This window comes from Amphiprion ocellaris, chromosome 24, assembly GCF_022539595.1.
Source record: "Amphiprion ocellaris isolate individual 3 ecotype Okinawa chromosome 24, ASM2253959v1, whole genome shotgun sequence".
NCBI lineage: Eukaryota > Metazoa > Chordata > Actinopteri > Pomacentridae > Amphiprion > Amphiprion ocellaris.
The window spans coordinates 4,024,770-4,038,790 of NC_072789.1; the positions used below are offsets into that span (position 1 = coordinate 4,024,770).

General features: G+C 41.3%; 1 protein-coding gene across 4 annotated transcripts in view; it reads right to left on the reverse strand.

The window, feature by feature from the left end:
- pard3ba (par-3 family cell polarity regulator beta a) overlaps nt 1-14,021 on the reverse strand; it is a 210,630-nt gene that overhangs the window by 20,518 nt on the left and 176,091 nt on the right. The gene's annotated exons all lie outside the window — the stretch shown is intronic.

Below are 14,021 nucleotides of genomic sequence, written 5' to 3' on the forward strand. Positions count from 1 at the left end.
TTTAAGGAATTATTGGAATTTTCTTGCTGAAGGTTTTGCAAATTTTCAGAAATTTGTGGAATTTTTTTGCTGAACTTTTCGATTTTTTTCAGACAAGGAAACAATATTTTTTGGTGCCCGTAAATGAGGACAACAGGAGGGTTAACTCAGGTGTATCCCAGCAGCTTTACTCTGTGCTGGAGACCATACATGTCCTTAGCTACATGTTCAACCTCAGTAATATTTCAGCAGTTCTGTGAACGTTTAACTCCATAGATGTGCATAAAGTATTTAAAGCAGGCATGTTTTTGTGTGCAGCCTTGTGGTTTCAGCAGAAACAACAACAACAACAACAACTTAAATAAACACGAGTGTGATGAACACATGCACCCTTGTGTACGGCCCTCACATGAACATGTGTGTGTTCAGTTCAAGCCAACACACCAGTCATGTGAGAAAAATGACATCTAGGGTGTGTTGTAAAAAGACGGTTGATCATCACACACACCACAAAGTGATTGATTGAAACCAAGTATGTGCTTAAGTGGACAAATCTGGAAACACTGTTCACCAAAGCAGTAGAAAACCAGAACAATCCCCCATTTTTCTGGTAATTCTGGCAAAAGGGGATTAAAGATACTGCAGCTGGATGGCTTATACTTGCTATGATCACTCACAGAGGGCTGACACATTAACAGGAGAGATGAATGAATGGAGAAACACAGTGAATACAGATATTTTCAGAAAGGGGGTGACTGCTAAATGGTTTCATAAGTCCAGGAATAATGTGAATCATATGCAACAGTCTTCTAAAGACCGACTCATACTTCTATTCATGTGACAGAAGTCAGTGATGGTCCTTCTATGGATGTCCATGTAAAACAAGCAGTGTTTAAAACAAATGCTTGCTAAGAGGAGAAGCTGTGCGAGGAGATTCTGTCATCTCAACTTCTATAATTTATCAGTAAAAAAAGTTGCAATTGAAGTAGCCGCTGTTGGACTTTGGAGGCAAACTTTCAGAAACATCCAGTAAGAGAGAATGTCCAACCATTTGTGGCGATAAAACAATAGCAATATGTCTTGACGATAGATATCGCTAGCATCATGCATGACAGAAAATACAACAGTTTCACTTAGATGCAAATTTAACCACAATGAAAGTTAGATTGCATCAAAAACCCCAAGTGTGCTCCCTGCCTGGCTCATAAACACCCTATCACTATCACCCATCAACTCCAATTTCCCTCAGGATTAATAAAGTATCCATCCATCCATCCATCCATCCATCCAACCATCCATCCATCCATCCATCCACCCAGTTCAATTAAATAAGAAGGGGCCAACCCATTTAACACCTTAAAAACAAGCATTAAAATCTTAAAAACAATTCTAAAATAGACAGGAAGCCAGTGGAATGATGCTAAAACTGGAATGGTGTGCGACTGGATATGTTCTGAGATTCTGACAATATAAAAGGGGTTAAAAACAAACCATTCCTGAAGGCAGAGGAGGAGGGAGGCGAGGGTTAAACAGAGACACAGAGGGAGAAGAGAACATACAGCTTCAATTATCTGTAATCTAGCTTCTGGCCTATGAGTTTTCACATACAAACACAGGCTGTTTACCCAATGAGCATTTCTGAGGTCAAACACACCACTGTAGTGGCCATATGTACAATAACCGACAAGAACATCTGCACAGAAACAAGCGATCACAGGTTTCACAAACACATGGATATCTAAAGAGTCATACGTTTGATCCAGGCTATCAAAACGATACCACCAAGCCAACACCCACATAGACAGCATCCAATACCACATAGACACACCGCTCTATCGCTCCGTTTTGCATGAACGTATGAGTTCAAACCCATCCTGCATGTCAATGTAGCGGTGGCGCATTACCAGATATCATTAGCATGTCTCTGTAATGTAGGGAGCTCTAATGTCCCTGAATGGGAGCCAGGAAGTGAAAGCACATCAGAGCCACGGCTGGGGCAAGGCTGCTACTCCATTCACTGAAGTGGCTTTGTGCCTGCGTGCCTGCGTGTGTGTGTGTGTGTTTATACAGTATGTTTATGCTAATATTGTGGCAGTCATGAGGGCCGTGTGCAGTTTTAATATGATGTCAGAGAGTGAACGCTCCATCTTTGGATGGCGGTGTGTGTGTGTTAGATAGAGGCCATTATGCAAAGAGGTGCATAATGTGAGGTAAAGGGGGCATTAGTCTCAGCAAGAAGCTGGGCTCAGGTGGAAGACCCTCAGTGTGTGTGTGTTGGACAAGGTGTAATACATCTTCTAAATATGAAGTCGCAGAGTCGGGAAAAAAAAAAGGAAGAAAATGATGAGCAGAAGAGGAAATGTGTGTTTGGATAAAATGAGAGGAATTCTTTGTCCATTGATTGTATTAACATAACAGCCTGGAGCCATAGGTCTGCATGATCCCTTTATTAACTCACATACACATTATGGATGTCTGTCGTATGGATGCTTTTCAGGCGGAAGCCCATTTCCCCTAAATTAGACAGCCAGATGATGTGCCTCAAAATACTGCTGTGGTGCTACACACACACACACACACACACACACACACACACACACACAGACACGCACGCGCACAAGTAAACAAACACACAAAACGAGTGTCAGTCTCACCATGGCAACTGGTAAAGCAGCAATATGAAATTCATCCAGGTTAGAGTGAAAATGCAGCAGCCAGAGTTCTGAGGAGGCGGTCACCGAGCAAAGAGCCTCGTCTTCACAGCTCACCGGAAAGGTGGAGAGCGATCAAACACTTCTTTTTGCTATTCCTCAAAAGTTCACGTCCTCATCATGAACCCGGTGACATCATGCATGAAAGTGTGTGTATCTACAGTCTGATTATGTGCGCAGTGTGTGTGTGTGTGTGTGTGTGTGTGTGTGTGTGTGTGTGTGTGTGCGTGTGCGTGTGTGTGGTTATCTGTGGAAAATGTAATGTCTTGTGCAGACAGTAGCTGGACTCCATGGGAAACCACAAGACATGCACACACGACGGGGGATTTCTTCTGATTGCCATGTGGTAAAGCTCACTGTGTTCGTGTGCGTGCATTCGTACGAAGTCTACCCTCAGACCTTACAATCAGCACATCTTCACACTGTCCTCATCAGGGAAAGCAAATGAGCCTCAGCATAACAGAACAGTGCCGTGTGTCGAGTCATTGCTTTCGCCACAATTCACCAGCTGACAAACGCTCTGACAGAATGGTTGGCATGTGTGCGAGTGTGAATGAGCAGAATGTCACTTTTCCATTTTTCCAAATTAGAAAGCGATGCCTTGACAGTGCCAGATGATACACATTCAGACACACACGGCACTCAGCTCTAGCAGCACAGCTGTCGCATTCATCACAAAGTATTGCCAGAGCTCAGGAAATGAATTTCTTGGAGCACTTTTGGCTGTGCTGTAAATTTGTGATGCTCATATATACAATAAGCCTCAAATGAGAGTCCAAGTGCTTTGACACAATGCCTGAGCAGCGCTTTCATTCTGACTGAGACGCTAAGATCTGCCTTTTCCAAAGCGCTTTACTTCACAGCCTCTTTTGAAACGGTATAATTAGCCTCCTGTATTGCCATCCATCCATCCTTTTCTTCCTCCCTCCATCCATCTTAGATGCTAATGAAGCATGTGTCTCAGTGTGGAGCCTCTGCCTGGCACCCCATGCCCACCTCCTGTTGGCAGCCTCGCCCCATACCCTGCATCCGACTGGCACGATGAGGCGGAACCCACGAGACATCCATCCTCACCCCCCCGCCCTAAAAATCTCTGTGATGAGATTTTGCTGACTCCCCCACGGGAGGAGATAGAACAGATAAGACCAAGAGGGAGGGAGCCGAGCTGGCACCGATAGGAAAAGTGACAGGAAAGCTGTGAATATGTGGCACATGCGTAGCAGAACACACACGAAAAAGCATGAACTTGTGAGCCGCAGTGAGTCTAACATCCACTAGTTGCTGACAGCTGAACTTGAATTGCAGAAATGTGGAGAAACCAACACATTCCTATATATTTATACACAGACACACAAAAACACAGCACCTCGAAAAGAATCAAGAAGATTCCTGACCAATTACTTCCAAAAATCAATGACACTGTACCATTTCTCTCCATTTTGACCCTGAATCTGCACTAGTATTGTTGAAAACACTGATGACACAAGGTGGGTCTGTGGCTACCTCCCAGTCAAAAACTCAATAGAAGAGCCACAGTCTCCATAAAAGGAGGAAGCTCATGCTTGTTATTTTCTTCAACATTCATGTGATTGTGCCATGAATTAGTCCCTCAGAGCTCTACTAAAACGCCTTGAGGTGTGAGAGTCAGCAGATTTGGCATGACTGACCTAAACTGTGGCATGCTGGCATGTGGGTGTCCCAGTGTGCCACACAGCCGGTCACAGTGCCTGATCACACATGGATTTCTTGGCCATAACAACACAATAATTGCTCCCCGCTCACCCGACTTGCTACATTTGGCACCATGACACTTTTTCCTCTTCCTCAAAATGAAATGCAAGTTGAAGGATCACTGTTTTGACACAGTGGAGGAGACCTTAGCACCAATCAGGAATGGTGTTAGTTGGCAGTTACAGAACAGGACTTCCAGAGAGTGTTAGAAACATTGCAGGAGCACTGGGAGCAGAGTGGCGTATTGCTGCATGAGAAGACTACTTTAGAATAGTAAGGGCCAAATTTAAATGAGTTACGGCTTTTGCTTTTGTAGACACAGACTCTGAATGACTTAATCACACATTGTACAGTTGAAAAAAGTCAGAAATACTGGTACAGCCTAGACCAGATCTCTCCACATCCTTTGATTAAAGTTTTCTAATGTTCTATAATACTTATTTGTTGTTTCAGAATTTATATTTGCAGCAGTTAGTGGCGTTATATCTGTATTTTTACTGATTTCAAACATCCATCCATCTATAAATATTGATTTCAAACATGCTTACAGAGTCGGACTTGCCAGGAATGTTACAAGTGATGCAGGAGCACTGGGAGCAGAGTATTGCTGCACAAGGAGATTGGTTTAGCTGGGGTGGCAGCGAGATTTAAAGCAGTTTATTTGATTTTTAAAGGCATAGTCTTGAACTGTTTGAATGCACTTCAAATTCATAGTCATGTTAACCACTGTTTAACAAGCTAAGATTGTGTCTATCCCGCTGCTGGCTACATGCAACTCTGATGCACAGTTTAGTTATTTGCAAAAAGTTATTTGTAAAAAAGAAGAGTGGGCTCTTGCTGTTTCCACATACACTACTGTCCAAAAGTTTGGGGTCACTCAGAAATGTTATTTTTGAAAGAAAAGCATTTTTTTTTCAATGAAGATCACATTAAATGAATGATAAATCCAGTGTAGACATTGTTAATGTGGTAAATGACTATTGTAGCTGGAAATGTTTCATGGAATATCTCCATAGGGATACAGAGGAACATTTCCAGCAACCATCACTCCTGTGTTCTAATGCTACATTGTGTTAGCTAATGGTGTTGAAAGGCTCATTGATGATTAGAAAACTCTTGCAGTTATGCAGTTATGTTAGCACATGGAGAAAAGTGGGAGTTTTAATGGAAGACATGAAATAGCCTGGGTGACCCCAAACTTTTGAACTGTGGTGAATGTAAACGTAATTTTTTGGAATTTGATTTACTGCAAAAAGCACACTGTTTTCTTTTGTTTTGTTTGTTAGGCAGCCCCAGGCCTGAATATCGTTCTCCAAAAGAAAGCCTCTTGTCAAAATTCTACAATTGCATGGTTCTTGTGTGACGGCTTGCTGGTTTAGTTACCAACTAATAACCAACTTATTGTCGAAAAGGCGAAGCACCTCTTTCATGCTCGTCAAGTCGAACCCGTTGGCACACAAGATTATGTTGAATTAGGAGGCTGTGTGTGTGTGTGTGTGTGTGTGTGGTTGTGTAGATCTCAAACAGGAGGCTCACTTGCCCCCCAGTGTACACTAAACACTCCCACACCTGGACCCTGCTCACTCTGAGCTCGTTAGCGGCAGATGGTACACATGCACACACACCCACACACCAGGACCAAAGGTTACACACACTCAGACTGGAATGCAGTCTATTTTGGTAATAGGCCAATCTGCTGGTAATTGTCTTCATTGTTAGTGTTTGTTTAGGCCTCAACTCTTGACCTCAGAATGGCTTTTTACATTTACATACAGTTGAAGGCTGAGTTTGACTGGCTGTAGGCGCCCGCAGCTTAATCTCTGCATGTAAGGATGAAAAAGATACAGTGGGGGTGAAGAGAATGTTTATCTCATTAGCTGCATGAGACATAGAAGAGTTCAAAATGGTACTTTTGGCTCCTATCATTTGCTACGGCTCCTTACAGACTGCTTTATCCATCCAAATAAATTTTCTCTCGTTTAAAACTTTCAGAGGGTTTACATAAAGCCTAAATAAATTCAATGTGCTTACATGTATTAGAGCGAGGATACCGGGAGAAAAATATTTCAAAGAATGTTTTGCACGTCTAGTGAAAAGTACTGATGTCACTGGCTGAGAGAAAAATGATGTTGAGCATCTCAAGAGAATCTGAGTTAAGTGGCTGTTTCTTGTCGTTACATAAAGCAGCTGTATTCTTAGATTTCAAGCTAATCAAACTGCTCATCAAGTTCCACCAAACACAGTTTGTAGACTTGCAGAAAACTGTTGTAAACGTGACTGACTGTGTGCGCTGTTATCTCACAAATCTGCAATCACCATGCATCCTAAACCTGTTCCATGTGTGTCTGTGTGTGGCCGTGGCAGTGGCCATGGGGTGTTGTTTATTTACTGGGGCTGTGTCCCTGTTCCTGTCTTCCACTGTGGGCCTGTTCGCCTCCCCGCTGTTCGCCGAAATAACATCCAAATACCCCTGCGAGTGTGTGCGTGGCTGCTTTCATTCTTCCTCTCCAGGTTGCGATGCCCCGAAAGGTATGACATCAGGTGTGTGAGTAAGAGACGGGCAGAGTTTCAGCGTATTTTTTACCAAACGGTGACACAACAGCCGTGACTCTGCGCACGGCTTTGATGTTTAAACGGGAGTCTTGCATACACACATGCTGCATTTCCGACAGCTCCCCCCTCCAGTTCTGTCAAGTCATGCATTCTGAGATGGCATCGTCTCCACGGCAGCGTCGCCAAACAGCGTCCCCTCCTTCCAGTCACAGATTTGCGCAGATTTGTGGGGGACGACGCCACCACCAGCGATGGAGTCTTTGATGAGTGCATCCAGCTCCTCATGCTCTCCAACGGCCCGCTGCAAATGTCATGAGGTTGATCTGTTTGACCTTCAGATGCTTTGATGTAACTTTGGCCGACTTCAGAACCTCTCAGTGTGCCGCAGTGGCTTTAAAGCAGGGGTGTCAAACTCATCTTAGTTCAGAGACCACATTCAGCCCAATCTGATCTAAAGTGACCAGTAAAATCACAGCATAACAACCTGTAAATAACCACAACTTTACATTTTTCCTTTGTTCTAGTGGAAAAAAGTAGATTCTGGAAATGTTCACATTGAAGGAATCATCTTTTTTACAAAACGTCATGAACAACCTGAAGTTTCTGAAGAAAAATAAATTCAATTTCAAAAACATTATGTCTCAGTTTATCATTTACACATTACAACTTCTAGATCACAGAGTGTCTACAAAGGAACACAACATTTAGTCACAGCTATCTGGAACAGAATGATATAGTATTACTTCATAATAAAAATGACAAAAGTTAGACAAAAAAACAACAAAAAAAGACAAAATATCACAAAACTGACACAAATGACACAAAACAAAACAAAAAAAGAGACAAAAAATTTGACGACAAAGTTACAAAGTGAACAAAAATTGGACACAAACGAGACAAAAAATTACAAAAAAAGGAACAAAATGGCAAAAAGTCAGACAAAAAGGAACACAAAATGACAAAAACAACACACAAAACAACGAATAAAGCAAAACACAAAATGACAAAAATAAGACCAAAAACACAAGTCAGACAAATGACAAAAGTCTGACAAAAAAGAAGCAAAAATGAGAAAAAATATTACAAAAATGAGACTCAATGACAAAAATGAGAAAAACAATATGAAAAAAAACAAAATAAGACAAAAAATTGGACAAAGAAGTGACAAAACGACAAAAAAATTGGACACAAACGAGACAAAAAAATTACAAAAAAGGATGACCAAAACATGAAACAACTGACAAAAGTGAACAATCTAGTATTTTACTTTTGATCAAAACAACTTGTCATGGTCTAGAAATGATTCTAAATACATAGTTTTACTAATTTACAATATTTAGTTAATGTCTTCTCTGGAATTTTTACACTTTACAAAACCATCATTTTTGGCCCGCGGGCCGCATGTTTGACACCCCTGCTTTAAAGGGTCAGTTCACCTAAATTTAAAAGCACATACGCTCTGAGCAGCGTCTAGTTGCATCATTCTTGGTTGCATTTTCCCTGTTTTTAGAATATTGGTTTTTCAGATTCCTGTCATCACCCAAATATAACTGAGGAAAGCGGGATTGTGTTTGTGGTGGGTTAAACTGGGCCCATGAGGTCCTTTTGCCTGGAAGCCTGCTGCTGGCAGCGTTTATTCTTTTGAAGTACAGACAATGGAGGAAGTCTTCCCTTCTCTTCATGATGAGGGTGCCTCTTTAATGTTCTAGCCACTCCATTTAGAAGTCAACTTTGAACATACCACGAATCTTCAAAGATGAAGTCGATGCTTTTTTTAATTTACAGTGCCATCTGTAAAAATGCTGTGTCATTTCCACTGGGACAAGGTCAATCGTATTTTCCACCGATGCATGAAAATGTAAAGAAATTGAAGATTGTAATAACTGAACAGGCTATTTGAATACAAATAAAACACTTCTATTGAAGAAAAATAGCTGTCTGACGGAAGGTAAAGTGGGTGTTTCTGGAGCTTTTCCAGTGCCAAATATACAATCTGACAACACGATATTAACAAGCAGTAAAACTGTACAGAACTTGACAATGTTCCCCTGAAATTGCAGGTGCTACTACAACATAACACCTTTGTGTAATTTGACAACTTTGAGAAGAAGCGTGAATGAGTTTTCCTGTTTAAGTCCAATGGTGGAAGCGCGACTAAAACACGAAGCCGACCCTGCTCAAAGTCCTCTTCTTAAACCCAAACATAGCGTGGTAGAGCGCTTTGAAGTGAGAGCAGCACAAGCAAGGAGGAGAATGGGAGATTTCTATCAACTTGCAGACAGATCACACTCTGCAGTTTGCCCGTAGGCCAGAGACAAGCTGTGGGGATAAAGACAGACACCAAATAAGTCCCTGTAGGCCTTTGTTGGCCCAGATGGAGAGGAGGGAGTGGAGGTAGGGGGGAAAAAATCGCCCGGTTGCTGTGCAGCATTGGAATGAAGCGACTTAAAACAAAAGAGAAGCGAGAGGGAGAGGAATGTAGAGCCTTGGGGATGAGCTGGAGAGACAAGGACAGAGAGGAGGAGTCCGTGGATGGAATCGCTCATTGTGACTTTGCAAAGGGAAAAGAGGGAGAAAGGTGCTATACGTGGTTGTGAAAACTCTTGATAGCAGTGGGTGGAAACATAACGCTGGAAAGAGATGTTCACTCTTGTCTTTGTCTCCCAGGAGTGCGAGCAAGAGTTCAGCCTGTGCCTGAGTCGGAGCCGGTGTGCTTTGGAGGCAGCGAAAGAGGAAGTGTTCCTGTGTGCAACAATCAAACAATGATGAAAGCCAACGGCAAAGAGCAGGAGATGTGAAACAATGTAGGTGGTCAGCTGCTGGGACATGATCTGGGAATAATTGAATTTGCATTTTCTCTGAAAAATTATGCTTAAATACACAACGTCTGCTTGCTAGCAGGTGGTTTTAAATTTAAAGTAGTGTTTTAAGCAATAAAAGGGCATGACGACAATAGTTGAGAACACGGTGTGCACAGATTAATCTGTGTCACTGGTTGGTAAAATTTCACTGAATGTTTTATTACTTTCTTCTGCTGCAGAAGAATCCACACATGAAATCCAGATGCAAATCTCTGTATATACAGTAGTCATGCGACGCTATAAGACGGCTTTGTTTACATTTGTCACCACATTGGATTATGCTACATTCGCTAACTTCATTGTGGCTCCCAAGCATAAGTCAGACTTACAGTTTACATTTTTGCTACAGAGTTGTGTTTCAGTGTGAGCTAATGACTGTTTTCGTTACTGTAGTTGTACAAATATGTAAACTGATCGATATTGTGATGCACCTAATGGCTTTGTTTACATTTTCACCGGAGTTCTGACTTACAGCGAAAATTGGCTTAAGTCGAGGACCCCCTGTATTCCATTAAAATCAGACGTTTCCAGCTAGAATAGTCATTTACCACATTAACAATGTCTAGATTGCATTTCTGATTAATTTAACGTTATCTTCAATGAAAAGAAAATGCTTTTCTTTCAAAAAGAGGGACATTTCTAAGTGACCCCAAACTTAGTGTATATTATTTAAATATCCCTCAAGTTATGGTATGTCGATACATATTGCTAAACAATATATGTCCCAGATCCTCTCCTTGTCTTTTTAAAGTGCAAATCATGCCTTCAGACTACTTTTGAATCTTTTAGAACTACTAATGTTGGACCACGAGTCAGCAAAACTCAACCAAAGAAGTTGGTGTGACTTAGGTACTGATAGGAGCTAAGTTTAATAAATTTTTCTCATTGTACGATCAAGTAAATAAATGGGATCAACTGATAAATATAAACCCAGTCTAAGGGAAGCTGCTCTGACAGGGACTACAATAACGCAAGCTAAAGACATAACACGCAACACCTACAGAGTTAATGACGTTAAAAGTCAAAGTCATGTAAAATAGTAACCCAAAAGGAGACAAGGTGATCTTGCAGCTCGCCACGCAAAATGAGGCATCAAGGGCAGGGAGGGAGGAGTGTGTTCACACAAACTTATTAGCGTTTGAAGCTTTGTCGGGTAAAAAAGACAAGCTTGTGATGTAAGGTGAGGTCGCTGCCACAGCTCCTGACAGCGGAGTTACATTTTTCCCTCCATGCAGTGAACAGAAGTAAATACACTGTCAGGCTCATTAAGAGATTCATTAGTCGCCCCCCCGCTAAATCACCCTCAAATCTGACATAAAAAGCAATACTTACTGGACCTCGCTCCCACACTACTGTCCCTGTGGGCTACTGTAAGCAGTTTTTTTGGAATTAATTCTGGCGTACAGTGGTTAGGAATTAAGGTTTTGGATCTGCAAATAATTGACACACTAATGCTGTGAGGTAATTTCACTTGTGTCAATAGTAAATCAATTTATTTTCAGAACATTCATAAACCGCCATTTCCTCATAAAGCCGTAATAAGTTCTGCAACGTTTCAAGGTATTAGTGCAAGAAGCAATTACATTTGCATTGCAAAACATGGAATTATCTCACCTCACTGGAACAGAATGAAATGATCATGCAGGACTAAATACTGGACTAAATGGCTCCTAAGTAGGGACAATCTCTGCAGCATGACTTTCGCTTTATAATTATCACCTCAACCCTGACATTAACAGAGAACAGTCTCCTGTAAGGTCTGCCTCCCGCCTTATTTCTCCTCTGTCATTTTCCTCCTGTTCGGCCTGTTTTCCAGCAGCCGCTCACAGTAGCTCGTTCAGGGTTATTCTGGGGTGCAAACACTAACTTGCGGTGGGGCCTGTGTAATTTTATAGGCCAGAATAGCGCTCCGGCCGGTCCACAGAGTCAGGCAGTCTTTAATCAGCGCAGAGCTCAACTGTTGCATGGGGATAGGTGGGCATGGGAGTGTGTGACGAGAAAATCTAGGGTGTGTGCTCTGCGTTCATGGGGTGCGAGGGTGATCTCACAGGGGGGCTGAGAGGAAACTGGGATCGGGAGACCAAATTTCTTGTAATTACTTAATTATAGGATTTTCCTTAAAAGTTCCTCTGTGTGTGGGTGTGTGTGTGTGTGTGTGTGTGTGTGTGTGTGTGTGTGTGTGTGTGTGTGTGTGTGTGTGTGTGTGTGTGTGTGTGTGTGTGTGTGTGGGTGTGTGCGTGTGTGTGTGTGTGTGTGAGCCGCCAGCATGGATTCAGCTGAAGCTTCTCACAGTGAAATGAACTCTGAAAACAGCTTCAGTTTGGCCAAAGCTGAGGTTTGCAGCCCTTTGATGCTGCACGAGTGTGCATATGCATGTGTGTGCATGCTGCCTGTGGATGGTGTGTTTTCATGTGTTTGTGGTGTGTTACCTCTTAAAAGTCTGTTATAAAATGCGTGCGAGTGGGTGTTCATACGTGTGTACATGTTGGCTTGTTGTATTCTGTTACACAGCGTGTCGTGTGGATGACTGTGCATGTTTAATGTGTTTGTACTAGGGCTGGGACTTCAATGTGTTGATTTCGATTAATTAATTACAGAAAAAATAACGCATTTAATTGCACCTTTCTCAGTTCCTTTATTAAAGCTGAAAAAGGTCAAAAAATGTTTTTGGGTCGCCCACTCAACAAGTTGAGCTATCTGAGATATATATATATATATATATATATATATATATATATATATATATATATATATATATATATATATATATATATATATATATATATATATATATTTTTTTTTTTTTTTTTTAATAAATAAATTTAGTTTTTTTTTTTATAACTAAAAATTTATAGTCCTAAAAAAACCATCAAAATGACACCATTGATCAGACCCAAAAAATAAATCCAAGCTTTAAATCATCAAAATCACTTCTTTCGCTATGTCCCATTTCAAAATTTCATAATTTTTAAATTATAAACATGTATATGTCTCTTCATTGATTCATATGTCAACCAAAATTAATTTGAATTGAAAAACTTTGCTTATTGTGTCAAATATTGCTATTTGACAAAAATATGATTAATCCCGATTAATTAATTCCTAAGCCTCTGATTAATAAGATTATTTTTTAAAATCGCGTCCCACCACTAGTTTGTACATGAGTTTACATGTAAGTGTGTGACTGTGTAAGTTGTACATCACACATTTAAACTCGTGAGCATGTTTGTGAACTTCAAATGGAGCTTTTCTGATGAGGATTGTGTTTGTCTATGTGTGTGATGGACAAAGTAAGAGAGATGTTGAGCGATGTTGTGTGGTAGCCACTTATTCTTCCCTTTTTCCTCATTTAAAACAGTGCAGGTGCAGCGTCACAACCTCAAACCGACACACACACATGCACACACACACACACACACACACACACACACACACACACACACACACACACACACACACACACACACACATGGGGCATATGCTAACCTGATTAACACTAACATTAGACTAACATTAGTGCAGCCTCCTTCAGAGAAACTCCCCCAGACCAGCTGCTCTCTCTCACCTTCTTCCATATGCATAAACTGGTCTTGGCCTCCCACCCGCTCGCTCGCTCTGCTATTCATCATCTTTACAAATTTCCATTTTTAACTTTTTATTTGAAAAAGTTTCTAATTAACTGGCCAGCATGGATTGGAAGGGATGGAAACAGAGACACAAAGCTTGACAAATGCAATTAAACCTCAGCTGAATATAACAAGTCCCTCCACAATTGAGTTATTTCATTCTCCCTCCTTCTCTATTTTGTTAAGTAACAGTGCAAAACCAAGACACACTTCATTTAAAACCACAAAGGGTTTGTAGACGAGATACGACAAAATATAATCCATCCACAATCATTAGCACACACTAGCATCGTGAAACAGCTGAACGGCAGCTGCCGTCAAATCTTTTATTGTTATCTTCACTTGACCTGTCTTTCCTTCGCTTGGCTCCGGATTGTTTCAATCTGTTTGTTTGTAGGTTTGGTCCAGTCAATGAACACCAGCTGCAGTGGACTCGTGTGGAACAGAGATGGTTCAAAAATGACTGTAGCAGAACAGACGTAATGCAGATTTAGATCCACACCGTTTAGCATCTAAACCGGCTAATGTTACAGCTCACTTTTTCCAAACTGGATGCTTAT